Source organism: Pogoniulus pusillus, chromosome 1 (assembly GCF_015220805.1).
Source record: "Pogoniulus pusillus isolate bPogPus1 chromosome 1, bPogPus1.pri, whole genome shotgun sequence".
Taxonomy (NCBI): domain Eukaryota; kingdom Metazoa; phylum Chordata; class Aves; order Piciformes; family Lybiidae; genus Pogoniulus; species Pogoniulus pusillus.
The window spans coordinates 20,614,676-20,629,658 of record NC_087264.1 but is presented as its reverse complement, the minus strand read 5'-3'; positions in this window follow the sequence as shown (position 1 = coordinate 20,629,658).

The window sequence follows — 14,983 nt, the reverse complement described above, 5'->3', positions numbered from 1 at the left end:
GCTAAGTCCTTTTGCAGATGGCAGTACCAGAAGTGCACAGAGTCTTTGGGATGCTGATGCACTCAGATGTTAATCCTGGCATTCTCCATTCTGTTCTTTACCCGTTTCTAACACTTCATTTTCTAACTGCTGCTGAGCATAAACTAAGCTGATGTTATTTCTAAGAATCAGCTCATCATCAAGAACTGGTCTTGATGTAATGAGGTCAGTACTGCTTCCCCCATGTCCATTATCTTGAATTTCTAGGTTGCAGGTTTTCTGCTATTTTCTCACATTGTCACTTGGTAGCATATGGTCGTTGTGCAGCCATTCACAGACAGCCCTTCTGGTTTTACTCAGCATATCCTCATGCCACCCTGAGGTTTGTCACAGTTATTATCCACTTGTTTTCCAGGTGATTTGCTGCAGCCTTCTACGCTCATCCCCGTGATACTGCCCTGATGAAATCCCTCCCTTGTGAAAGACTGCTGCTGATTTCCACTCCTTTAATCATTCATCCATTCCTTAACACATGAGAGTTTATTTTCCTAGAGAACCCTTGGGGAAGAGGCTTCCCTCAAGGACCCCTTCCTTCAAGGAGGATGAGACGGTGCTTGTCTGTACTGAGTCTTGGGCACATACTTGATGGCTGCTTGAAAGAACTCTAACATGGGCAGTGGAAAGACAGAGAGACAGTGAAAGTGCCAGTGCTACCTCATTTCTACCAAACAGCCCAACAGGAACAGTTTGTCCAGGATGCTGAAAGACTGCTTCAGTGCCTCCTTTCTTTAAAGGGTTTTGATACTCCATCTCCCAGAGCAGTAGCCTAACTTAACCACCAGGCTGTTAGCTTAACTGGTATTTTCTCCCAGCTTTTCTTGTTAGCTTTCTTTCATTAGCCTTAAAATATGTCTGACTCAGGGATGGGAATTACTGGCCTGGTGACCGACATTTAGGTTGCTTTTTATCTATTGCTGTTCCAGTGAATATTTTGTTCTGCCAGTTCAAAGTGGAACCAATGGCAATGAAAATGACTGACACCAGAACTGCATACAGCCCACACACGGGGATGCTTGATGCAGATCTGAAAAGGCTTGTGCTGGCTTCTGCAGCACTACCACACACAGACATCAACTACATTCTTCACAATGAAGTCCAGCCTCTATTATTGACCTGGTCTTATTCCTTCCAGAGAACACTTTAATCTCTCTCTCTTCACACTTTGAGGGATAATGCCTATGGGGAAAAAGCTGAGGATAGAACTACTGGAAGCAAAACCAGTGCAGAAATATGTATGCCCAGAGCTGCTGTGATGTGCAAAAGGAATAGGGACTTAGCACATAGTAGGCAAGTTCGAAGAAGAGACTTCAGAAGCAGGGAGGATTACCAAATCCTGTATTTGGAGGAGAAGTGGGAAAACAAAATAAAAGGAAACAGAGTGGGAAGAAGGCAGATTTGGGGCATGCATAGCTGTCACGAAAGAAGGACCTGCAAGTAATCCCTGGAATAAAAGACTGGACAACAAGCAGAAAAATAGTTTAAGAGGGGATGTATTGAAGGACATGAGAAGTCCCTAGCTGGTGTGATACCCCAGGTGCCCACTCTTAACACCTATGTTTAAGGCCCCTCAGCACACTGAGAAGCTGCAAGCCAATTTGCATCCCCACTTTTGGCTGGGAGAAGTCAGTGCCTGAGCAAGTCTTCAGAGCATTTCCCTTTCATGTGGCTGTCACTGCTCTGAGCAAGCACATTGTGGGTAGTCACAGTGCCGTGGCAGAAGTAGGTAAAGCAGGAATGAACACTGCCATGTGATGGGGCAATAAGGGTTAGAGCTGGGCAAGTCTCTAGACAAATGACAGTCACTCTCTATTGAATCCTTCCTGGAAGGGAAGAGAAAGGCAGTAAGGGAGAACAACTTATGGACTGAAAAGGGAAAATAAACCAGCTTTAGTGAAAATTATAACAATAAAATGAAATACAGTTAAAAAACAGTATCAAGCCCAACCCTCTCGTGGCAATTATATCACCAACACCACTAATGTGGTGGGCAGGCATTGTCCCAGTCCAGACAGGACTCAGTGGCAAATAGGAACTAGATACAGGAACACATGGATCAGAATCAAAAAAACAGACAGGGTCTTCCTCAGACATTAGCCACTGAAGAAGAGAGCTTGAACATCATAATCTCTCAGCTTCATACTGTGTATGATGTACATGGAATTGAACTGGAATACCTTGCTGGTCAGTTTAAGGCCACCTGTCCTCTCTGCTTCCCTCTGCAGGTGCAGCCTCTTACCATAGCCTCAATGCAGTACACAAAATTTAGCAGTATCATTGGTCTGCATGGGATCAAGTATAAGCAAGAGCCTTTCCACACATGCCAATCCTTAGTAGCAACTAGAAACATCAAACCCCATCACTTCTAGAATCAGACACTGCCTGCAAAAATATGCATTAATTCAGAAAGTGCCATCACTTAGAAGAGACTGAGCTGAAAAGTAAAATCACTGAACAGAATTAGTTACATCTTAGCTCAAAACAAGACATGGGGGGAAAAAAAAAAAGTGACTGAAACCAGACAGGTATAGGAGGATTATAATTAAGTCAAATAACAGCCCACCAGCAAGGAACAGTTATCCCTTTGGGCTTGCAGTATAAAACTCTGGATAGGAGCAGAGGAGCAGAAATCCTGTCGTTAGGACCTTGCAGATGGTAAATTGTAGCTGTTTCTTGCCCAGGTGAAACAAAGCAGTTGCACTTAACCTACAGAGATAATCCTGTGTTCCCCAAGGATGAGCTAGGCCTAATAAGATCTTTTTTTCTGTATCTGATGTCTGTGGCAAAGCTAGAAACCCTTAGTAGAGTATTAGCTGACACAATGATACTCTAATGCACTTTGCAATTCACTTTTTATTCATGAGGCCTGACAGCTATTTTCAAAATGAGCTTCAGGACTGCATGGTCTCTGTGGAGATGTTTGTTCTTGCTGTGTCAGGTACTTTGGGTTTTGAGAGACAATGATAAAAATGTTTGCACATAGCAGCTTTCCTCTGTGTTTAAGGCAGCTGTGAGCTGTGGACAAGACGGAGCTAGAAACTTGGCTTCAGGACTCTTTTACTCCCTTGGCCTCAGATGGTAATTTGGACCTAAATGCTTCTCCTGTTGCTGCTGTGATTTCTTCAGATGTACTCAACACTCTTGGAAAATGTCTGGTCCAAGTGGTTTTCTGAATGCCAGAACCCTGTTTCTGTTTAACTCTCTAGTTACTGTACTCAGCAAACGTCTGGTTCTGGGGAACAGCTCTGTGATGACTGGGAGATGCTCTGATGGGCGCAAAACCCCCTTGACTCAGAAAGAACTTCCAGCAGCAGAAAGGCTTTCTGGTCCATGCCAGCTAAAGCTAATAGCAAGAGTTGCACTGAATTCAGGATGTGCTGCCTCACACTGGGTAGGATTTTGGCCTCTTGCATGGCTGTCAGATTGCTACGTTGTGTGCCTTCAGTGGTAGATAGGAACCAGGAGAAGCAGCACAGATTGTGGCCTGCCAGGCAGCTGGGAAGTGGCTTTATGCATCAGACATGGTTGAGAATACTAGCTTTTGTAATAACAAAGAGGAATCTGGATATGAGCCATAGAAGACTAACCTTGCTTTAATAATGCTTTTTTCTGACCATGATCCAAAAAGGAACAAACACCAAATCAATTGGAAAGATAAAGAATGAATCACTTGAGAAATGCTTGATCTTTGCCCAGCAATTTTTGCATATCTAGGGTTTAGGCAGAGGTAAAAGCTTTGTTAGAAGTGCTAGCTTTTCTAAAGTGCTTGTTCTGATCTGGAGAGATGGCAATGGGTGCTCTGGACCAAGAGACAAGGTGTCATGCGCTCTCCGTTCCTGTGGCAGCTCAGCTTTTCTTCTAGCCAAAGTCCTCTGGTCTAATGAACACAGAATCTTTGGCCTTGTCTAGAAGAAATCTGTCCAAACCTATGGATCTCCTGTGCAAGCATAGTTGCAAGAGTTTGACTAGAAATGGTCTCCACTATCTCACAGATGTTTTTTTAAATGTGGCTACTGCTCTGTAAGAGGCTACTTCATTTTGTTGGCAATTCACCCTAAGATTCAGAGGCACCTCTGAAGGTATTTCTAGCCCTCTTTTTAACTGTCACAAGTAACTGAAAGTCTGGCTCTGCATCCACATGTAGTCTTACAGAAGCAGAGTGTCATAGAATCAGAATCATTGAATCAGTCAGGGTTGGAAGTGACCACAAGGATCACCTAGTTCCAATCCCCCTGCCATGGGCAGGGACACCCCACCCTAGATCAGGCTGGCCACAGCCTCATCCAGCCTGGCCTTAAACATCTCCGGGGATGGGGCTGTGTATAGAGTCCAGAGTGTGGTAGGGGCTGGCATCGATCTCTGGAGATCATGTAGTCTGTGATAAATAGGCACATGATTTGTGTTCAGAGGAGACAAACGGGGGGAGATGTGCCTCCCTGGGATGGACAGTTAGCGTGGGCCTGGCGGGGGTTTTCTTACTGTGCTTGTGTCAGGGCTGGGGGGGGTGAGAGTCAGGAGGACACACAGAGAAGACTACCAGAGGTGACCGGAGGACACAGGTGCACAGGAGATCTCTGGCGCAGCAAGCACTTCAGGGACTGGCTTGCACACCTGATACATATGCACGAACTGGATGTTGTGTGCCCTTTGCACAAAGTCGGCAGAGCACAGACTCCCCTCGTGCCCAGCACCGCTTGCTTTTAACAAATACATTTTACACTGTCTCTGCTATTGATTGCTTTCTGCCTGAGATCGTTTATAACACAGTCCAACCTCCCCTGCTAGCACAGGTTCAGCTCCAGCAAGGTGCACAGGAACGCACCAAGGCAGGCTTTGAAAATCCCCTAAGGAGGCTCTAGAAGCTCTGTGGGCAGCTTCCTCCAGTGCCCCATGACCTGCAAAGGTAAGCTGTTTCCTCATGTGTAAGTAAACCCTCCTGCATTCCACTTTGTGCCCATTGCTCCTTGTTCTATTACTGGGCACAACCCAAAAGAGCTTAGCCCCATGCCCTTGACCTCCACCCTTTGGATACACAAGGTGTAAGAGCTGATACGAACACCTATTTTCTCCAGGCCAAAGAGACACAGATCACTCAGCCTCTCCTGATAAGAGCGATGCTCCAGCCCCCAAAATCATCTTTGAGACCCAACTTTTTACCTGTGAAAGACATGCAAGGCTTTTACTGGGAAGCAGCCTCCAGGCTGGACGAGGGTGGCCGATGGAGGGTCTCGTTTCCCCGGTGGAGCCGAGAGCCTCTCAGGTGAGCTGCGTGGAGAGGCCTGGTGAGGGAGATGAGCGGGGCTGGTTAGCTGCAGAGGAGACGCTTTGATGAGCCACGTGGAGAACTTTTTTTCCTCTCTCACTAAGTAAAATGGGAGCCAAGGGAGAGCTTCCCAGCAGGGGATCTCACCCACCATTCTTTCGTGCCCTCCGGAACGAAGCGTAGGCGCGGGCAGCCATGCGGCGGCGGCCGGCCAGGTGCGCCGCAGGCGGGAGGGAAGGGGCAGAGCGCCCTCTGCTGGCGCTTCCAGCAACCGCAGCGGGCAGCCGCACGCGGCAGTGGGCGCCGGCAGCAGCCGGGACCGAGCCGGGACCGCAGCCCGCTCCGCTGCTCCGCCCGGCGGGAAGCACCTCCAGAGTCTGAAAGGCAGCTCGGCCCGACCCCACCTGCTCCCTCCGCTGCATGCTGGGCAGAGCCGGCACGTCAGGCGCTGCCAGCAATGCTGAGGCGGCAGATAAGCAGAGGCAGGAGACCTCTCTGAGCAGCCCCTGCCTTTCCTGCCGCTGTCTTCTCTTTACACGCTGCCCTCGCCCTCTGTTTGGCTTCTCTGTAAGGGTCCCAACGCAGCCGGTGCCGCTTCCTTTCTCCTCGGTCTCTGAGGTGCAGGTCCTGGCCGAGCACCTCTCCTCTCCGGCGGCGGTTTCGTCTAAGTATGTGTTAAACCCAAAACGTGACCCCCCGAGCTCAGGGCTGTGCTGGTGCCGCTAGCGGTGCTGCTGTCCTGCTTTGGAGCCACGAGTTGCACAGGGCAAACAGACCCTGAAGTGCCTTTAACCTGCAACACCTGCTCTTGGGCTTGGTGTCCAACAGTTCTCCCACTTCCCAAAAGCTCTCATCTACTTTGAGCATCCAGGGGGCTGCTCCCAGTGGGCAAGAGAACTGCTATTGTTTCCCTGCTCTTCTACCCACAGAGTCCAGACACATCAGAGTTCAGTTTCACCACTTAAATACAAGCACAGGCTCCTGAGGAGATTTCTGCTTTTTTTTTTTCCCAACAGTGCAGCTATTTTGGGGAAATAATCTTAGAATCATAGAATCAATGAGGTTGGAAGAGACCTCCAAGCTCATCCAGTCCAACCTAGCACCCAGCCCCATCCAGTCAACCAGACCATGGCACTAAGTGCCTCATCCAGGCTTTGCTTGAACATCTCCAGGGATGGCAACTCCACCACCTCCCTGGGCAGCCCATTCCAATGCCAATCACTCTCTCTGCCAACAACTTCCTCCTAACATCCAGCCTAGACCTCCCCTGGAACAACTTGAGACAACAGCTTGTCCCCTTCTTCTGTTGCTGGTTGCTTGGCAGAAGAGCCCAACCCCACCTGGCTACAGCCTCCCTTCAGGGAGTTGTAGACAGCAATGAGCTCTGCCCTGAGCCTCCTCTTCTGCAGGCTGCACACCCCCAGCTCCTTCAGCCTCTCCTCACAGGGTTTGTGTTCCAAGCCTTTCGCCAGCTTTGTCGCCCTTCTCTGCATACATTCCAGTATCTCCACATCTCTCTTGAATTGAGGGTCCCAGAACTGGACACACTTGATGTCATTTCACGTCTTAATCTCAGGTTCCCAGTGTGGAGAACAGACACAGGAGCTTCACTTTCCCTGTGAAATGTTTTGAAGTCTGCTTATGAAAACTGTCCTGGAAGGCTAATAGGCATCTTAGATATCCTGGCTTGCCCCACCCTTCTCCTGATGGGGAAAGCAAGGGTGGGAGGAAAACAAAGGCTTGGGCCATTATGTCCCCTCCCAAAGTGATAAACAGGTCCCCACAGGTGTTTAGGTACTTGTTGGTGTCTTGCCCAAATAAAGGTGAGCAAGCCCTGGGTTCACCTAATATGGTCAGCTTTGCAAATGCCATTTTGGTTGGTGAATCCCTGTGGCCAAAGGAGCCTTGGCACTCGGGCAAGTGATATAAATGGAGCTAAGCTGCAAGCAGTTGTGCTACCTCTGCCTCATTGCTCTTGGACAACGTGTTCTGCTCTGCCTCGTGCCTCAGACCAGCTTAGCCCTGATGTTTTGGGCTTGAACTACCTGGAAACTTAAGTGCCTCAAGCTTCCCAGAAGGCATTTAAGTGCCTCATGACATGGCAAGAAGTGCTACCGACATAGTGCTCCCTGCACAGCTGCAAGAGATCCTGCTTGCACCTCTGCAAACCTCCATGCCAAGAGGAACCAGGATCAGATCAGAGATCGTCTGCCTCTTTCCCAGCACCCTGAGAAGATCTGGAAGCCTCTCAACAGCTGAGAAGTCCCAACATGCCACAAAGGAGCCAGAGACTATCTTGAAACTCCTACTCCACCACAGTGAGTAGAATAGACTTTCCCTAGGGCTTCAGGCTACCTATGTTTAAGTGTGGCAAAGCCATTTTGTGGCTAAACTTTTCCGATTTTCTGATTCTCCTGAATGAACAAATTGCCCTGTGCTAGTTTGAAGCAGGGTAGAATGTTTTGGTGAGAAGAACTAGATCATAGGCTGTGAAAGGAAAACAGTGGTGATGTCTGCTTCCCTCAGAGTCTTGCTGAAGAAGAAATTAAAACACTAGATAACACTCTTGCCATTTTGTCTCACACTTCTGACTGAGCTGCATCTCCCTAACCTCACCTGCCACTCACCTTTGCTTCTTAACCTCTTGGCTGAACCTCTGTTCTTCTTCAGGACTGGGGTAAGGTTGAGAGGGGCAGGGGGGAGGTGCAGGGGTGGTTGAAAGCCCCTCCTGGGGACTCAGGTTTCTGGGAGGGGAGTTGTGTTTCTGTATTATCTTTTACCTTGTATATTTCTGTATATAACTGTATATATTGTAAATAGCTGCTTGTATATTGTGCTAGCTGTAAATAAATAGCTTCATTTATATTCCCAGAGCTGGCAGAATCTAGTCTGGGTAATTTCTAAAGTGGGGGGGGGCAGGGAACACCCAAACCATCACATGTTCATAAGCATCCAGAGCACAACAGGGCGCTTTGAAATCCTGATGGATCCTGTGCCAATAAATCCCCCCAAAGGAAGTACCTGATAGCATTCCAGCTACCTACCCAGCATCAGCTGAGCCACTGCTTCCAGTTTCATCTCTGCCTCTCACCTACAGCGTCAGCAGTGCACATCATGCTGCAGCCACCTGAGCTGGAGCACTAATGAATTTTGATTCTATGATCCTTGGGAAGATTTTCCTGACCGAGTTAGAACCCAAAATTAATTAATTTATATATAGTTGTGGGTGGAGCTTTCCAGAAATAAAATTCACTACCTATTTTATAATCTGCCTCGTTAATTGCCCCAACTAAATCAAAAATGTAGAATCATAGAATCAGTCAGGGTTGGAAGGGACCACAAGGATCATCTAGTTCCAACCCCCCTGCCATGGGCAGGGACACCCTACCCTAGATCAGGCTGGCCAGAGCCCCATCCAGCCTGGCCTTAAACACCTCCAGGGATGGGGCCTCAACCACCTCCCTGGGTAACCCATTCCAGGCTCTCACCACTCTCATGCTGAACAACTTCCTCCTCACGTCCAGGCTGAATCTCCCCATCTCCAGCTTCACACAGGTGGCATAGGTGTTCTCTGATAATGAAAAATGTTCCATAGGCATGGTGCTGCTGGTAGCCTCATGAAAAGTGATGGGGCAGCCACACACCTAGGGGCTACACTGAAGTCAGGGTTACTGCAATAAACTTTCCTTTGCGTGTCTAAATGCTGTCTGCTGGGGGAAAGATCCCACTGCTTACAATTACAGTTTTTAATCTATATAGCCTCATCTTATTTCAAGCAAAAGAGTTGCATTTTGTTTCTTTAAGAAATCAGGGCTGATTTATCTTTGGTTTTGCAGCTGTGTCTCTGAGGGGTAACTCTGTGTTTCTCAGCTAGTAAATACTATTAATATTACATAGCTGTCACGATAGAGAAGAAAGCATGCTGGTAGCTTGGCAGAAGTTCCCTGCTAAAAGAAAGCATGTAATGCTCTCATTGCATGATTTCCCTGTTCTCACTTCACGTTTTCCACAGATGCAGGCTGGAGATTAAAAGAATGGCACATCCCAGTTTTCTTGCAAAACCCACTGTCTTCTCACAAAACGCTCCTTTAGCTTTTTGTAAGTGGCAGCTCTGCTTAATCCCCATTTTTCCTCCTACCTTTTTATGGTCATAAAGTGTTTTAGATGTGTAGTGTGGTTGTCAGAGGCCGTTTTCCTCCTGCTGTGCTGAATTAAGGCTGTAGACAGCCAAACTTCTTCTCAGCAGGTGGAATCAGCTGCCAAGTGATAAGAAATGTGCAGTTCCTGCTTTTTCCACCCACTGTTGTGAGCTAATGGTTGTGGCTGCTGATCTTAAAGCAGCAGCAGCAGATGCAGAACATACCCCAGCTGCATTGTAGTGTTTTTTAGGATGAAGTTTTCAGTTCTTTAACTGGGCATAAGGTGGCAGTGGGGTCAGTTCAACCTGTAAGCATCATTTGTAAAAGGGCTGCTGCAAGTGTTGTTCAGCCAAAAGGTAACTGCTGACTGTTTTCAATGCTTTCAGTGAAGTTATGTAAGCATGAAAACAATGCTCGAACCTTTTGTCTGTTTACAAACAGCTGGAAACTTGGTTTGCTCACAGGGTTTATGAGACAGAGCTCTTGCTATATGTAGGAGGTTGTTTTGCTATATGGAGGAAGTTGTTTTCTAGGGGCAGCTGTCAGTTCACTGGACCCAAGGAGCAGTTGGGTGCAGTTTGGGAATGCTACCACTGCCTGTAGATTTGTAGCCTCACCAACCACGCTAATTAAGAACGGGCAACAGGAGCAGGTGCATCCTCCATAGGCCTCTGCCCTGACAAAGTCCTGAAGCACTCAGCTGTGTTTAGTTAGGCAAGCTGAAAAAGAACAAACATTTGAAGGGTATCACAGTATCACAGTATCATCAGGGTTGGAAGAGACCTCACAGATCGTCAAGTCCAACCCTTTACCACAGAGCTCTAGGCTAGACCATGGCACCAATGATGAAAAACTTGTCCTGACGGATTTGTCTGAAGAGCAGTCTATCTCAGTGATTTCCCCACGGCACACAGAGTAAACCCGAAACACAGGGGTTTGTAACAGGGCTGGATGTCGTACACTCCAGTCTTCCCAGCAACAAGCAGCAAGAGCTAGATACAAAACTGTGTTCACCTGCTGCTGGGAGCTCGTCCTTTTGCACCTGTCTCATGTCTGCTAAAAGGAAATGTGGACCAGCACAGTGTGGAGGTAAGATCAAAATCTGACTCCACTCCCACCTTCAAAATGAAGGTAAATGAATGCCAACAGCTACGCTGCCAGGACAGTATCTTCCTCTGATGAACTTTACTTCTTTCATGCTCCTATTTCTGCTTGTAATACATGTTTTGAGAATCATAGAATCATAGAATCATAGAATCAACCAGGTTGGAAGAGACCTCCAAGACCATCCAGTCCAACCTAGCACCCAGCCCTATCCAATCAACTAGACCATGGCACTGAGTGCCTCATCCAGTCTTTTCTTGAAGACCCCCAGGGACGGTGCCTCCACCACCTCCCTGGGCAGCCCATTCCAATGGGAAATCACTCTCTCTGTGAAGAACTTCTTCCTAATATCCAGCCTATACCTACCCTGGCACAACTTGAGACTGTGTCCCCTTGTTCTATTGCTGGTTGCCTGGGAGAATCTAATTCTTCTCTGTGGTACCTCGTGAGCAAGTGCAGTGAGCCAAAGCCCTGCTAACACCCTGGTTGGAAAGAGGCAGTATAATAGCAGTAGCAACTCATGCAGAATTCTGTCTGTCTTATCCACAGCTGCCGCACTTTGTACTCTCACCACTTCCGCGATGACCTAACGCCTGCAAATGCTGTAGCCCAGCAAAGAGGGCACAGGGTAATTAAACACAGGTCTTTCAGCTCAGCCAATGCAAGTTATTTCAGGACCCCTAGCTGCTCATCTCAGGGAGCCCTTCAGCTGCACCAGGAGGAATCAAAAGACCTGGCAGGAGGCCAAAAGTGATGCAATCAGCAAGGCTTGTCCGGAGATCACATTGACATGCAAAGGGACAGCTTGACACACATCATCTCATCCTCCTGCTAGGCTCATTCTTCAGATCAAAACGGCCTCTTTGGCCACCTCTGACAGATCACATTCCTCTGTCTCACAGAGCATTCAGCGTCTGAAGCCAGGTTGAAAAGGCTTACCAGTCTCAGGAGACCTTTGCAGCCAATGCATTGCCAGCACTGTGCAGTCTTATGAAGCAGAGAACAAATGTGTGCATAATTGCAACTGGGAAGCTCTTCAACTTCCTACAACCATTTTGTTCACCTGGGCAGCAGCTGTGGAGCAGCTTCATAAAATCTTCCACCGTAGGCCTGAAATAGTTGTGGGGTTTGTGTACCCACATTGCCAAGGTAAGGAGGTTATTAATGACAAAAATCTAGCAGTTATCTCAAGTGTGTAGTCCACACCAGGCCAGCTAGCTCTATTTGGAACCACCATTACAACTTGGTGTTTAAACCTGAACCACCTCTTCTGCCTACCGGCTGTAAGATGCTGGAGATCCTTCCAGGTGCCACCATGCACTATAAGTCTGTACTGCACCTTGCATAACTCAGATGAACTTTCCCAGTGCTCTTGCAGCTGTTGCAGTATGAAGGTATCAAATACTAACAGTAGCAGCACTGTGCTGTCTCACAGGAAACAGAGTCATGTTGCAGACTCTTGCCTAAAACTACAAGGATTAGATCAGGAACTAAGAGCTTTTTTGTCCTAGGGTTGCCTGGAGCCTCCTGCAAAGTACATCTGAGTGTCAGGTCTTAACTGGAGAGTTTATGTGATGAGCACAAAGGTCTTATCTTTCCATTCAGGGCTGCTTGTGTCACAACATGCTTTTTAAGTCTCCTTTATCTGTTTGCAGAAAGAGATAGGCAGAAATTCAGCTCTGTAAGTATTCTTCAGTAGCTTCTAGTGCTCAGTGGTTTGTCAGCTGCAGTTACTTCCTTCCAACATAGTGCTGCACCTACAGAATCAACCTTAAAGTGTTTCTCTATAATGGATGCACCCTGGCTGTGTCTCTTCTTTGAGTTATTATCTTCCTCCCAAGGGATTTGAGTGTTAACATTTCAGAGCTGACATTAAAGGGGCTGCCCTGGACTGGCTGTCCTGGTGAGTCAGTAGAGCAGGAGCATTTTTGCCAGCACTTATGATCCATCCACAGAGTTGCTCAGACTGACTGACACAAAAGCCTGCCTGTGCCCAGCACTAACTGTGTGGGAGGGGAAAGCCAGTGCTCAGATAGAAGCAGTTTTTCTTGTCCCTCATCTATTGTAGTTATGTTTCATGGGGATGTGCTCAATACACAAGCTTTAATATACTGGACTGCTAAAGCAAGAGCTGCTTTCACGTGCAGCCAGGTTTCATGGGGTCAGGATAGCACAGAGCCCTGTCTGTGCCCTCAGCTGCAGCATCTTTCCCTTATCGAGGTTATGTGCTCCACTTGATCCCAGCCAGGGTGGCTGACACTAGTGTCAGCCAAGGATCCTGGTTTTCTTTGGCTGGTTACAGCAGAGTCCAAGGAACTGGCCAGTCTTTGTAGATGAGCCCAAGGTGACAAACCAGCACCCATCTTCAGCACTACAAGTAAAAAAATGTACCCGATACAGCTCTTCCGTGGGTTCATACCTGATTTCCCAAGTGCATCATGCCACTTGGACTTGGAGCAGCTAGGAGATAGAATGTAGAATCATAGAATCAGCCAGGGTTGGAAGGGACCACAAGGATCATTTAATTCTGACCCCCTGCCATGCCCTGCCCAGGGACACCCTACCCTAGACCAGGCTGACCAGAGCCTCATCGGGCCTGGACTTAAACACCTTCAGGGATGGAGCCTCAGTCACCTCCCTGGGCAACCCATTCCAGGCTCTCACCACTCTCATGATGAACAACTTCCTCCTCAAATCCAGTCTGTGTCTCCCCACCTCCAGCTTTGCTCTATTCCCCCCAGTCCTGTCACTCCCTGATAGCACAAAAAGTCCTTCCCCAGCTTTTTTTCTATGCCTCCTTCAGACGTGCTGTGCTGTGATCTCACTCTGAGGGACAGAAGTATGCATCCATGACTCAAACTGCTTCACTGCTTTGGGATTTCTACGCATTTCTGCTGAGGAAGCTTGTGTGGTGCCTGCTGCTTGCACCCACTGGGTGGAGCAGCTCCCTGCTTATTGGGAGCTGCCTGCGCTTCCTCAGCCAGAAAGGTGAAGTCCAAAAATTAGCAAACCAAGCAGAGATGGGGACGGGGCACGATGACACTGAATGAAACTCTGCTTGTAGCCATCAAGGGACAAAACAGAGGTTTTTCCACGAAAAAAAAAAAAAAGGGGGGTGAGGGGGTCAGGGGCAGCTAGCAAATGTCCCTATATAAAAACAAGGTAGGAAAATGTGATGCCTATGAACATCTTTCACTTATCTGGAAGTGAAAGGGCCCCTTTGGGGCCTTAAAGCCTCTCAAACTTTATATTTGAAAACAAACAAGCAAAAAAAGTTGGAGACTTCCCAAATGTGACCTTTCTAAGCCCTGAGATGGCAGTAACTTTGCTCTCTATCACTAAAGCAGAGCTTCAGTCAGAAAAGGCTCATAGCTCTGAAAAGACCTAGTCAAGATTGCAAGTAATTTATATATTAAGGTGAATAGTTAAGTGATGTTTTAAATGCCTATTTTAATAACAAATTTTAAAGTAAATAACTAAGCAAAATTGAAGCCTTTGACAGGAAATACTTTAAACATCTGAATGTAATGAATCATAGAATCAGTCAGGGTTGGAGGGGACCACAAGGATCATCTAGTTCCAACCCCCCCTGCCATGGGCAGGGACACCCTACCCTAGAGCAGGCTCTTGAATTCTGAATATATGTATGAATTAAGAACAGTGGCTTTTCTTTCGTGTCTTGTTGGATGGTTTAAAATTCCAACGGGAAAACCTCTGCAGAGAGCTCCGCTGAACTGATTCCCATGCCCAGGGCCAGGAGATGCCTCTTCCCTGCTCACTGCTGCCACCCTGTGTCTATTTGTGGGCAGTGCAATTGTGCCTAAAAAGTCTCTTCCCAGCTTTTTTGTAGGCCCCCTTCAGATCCTGGAAGGCCACGAGAAGGTCACCTGGGAGCCTCCTCTTCTCCAGACTGAACAGCCCCAGCTCTTTCAGTCTGTCCTCATAGCAGAGGTGCTCCAGCCCTCTGAGCATCCTCAGGGATCAGTCCTGGGATCAATCTTGTTCACCATTTTCACTGGTGACACGGACAGAGGCATTGAGTGCAGCCTCAGCAAGTTTGCTGATGACACCAAGCTGTGTGGTGCAGCAGACACACTGGAAGGAAGAGATCCATCCAGAGGAGCCTGGACAGGCTGGAGAGGTGGGCATAAGCCAACCTCAGGAGGTCCTGCATCTGGGTTCAGGCAATCCTAGGCACAAATGCAGGCTGGGCAGTGAGTGGCTGGAGAGCAGCCCTGAGGAGAGGGACTTGGCAGTGCCGGTGGATGAGAAGCTCAACAGGAGCCAGCAGTGTGCACTTGCAGCCGAGAAAGCCAAGCAGAGCCTGGGCTGCATCAGGAGAAGTGTGGCCAGCAGGGCCAGGGAGGTGATTCTCCTCCTCTACCAGCCTCTAGTGAGACCTTCATCTGGAGTACTGCATCCAGTTCTGGAGTCTCTGTTG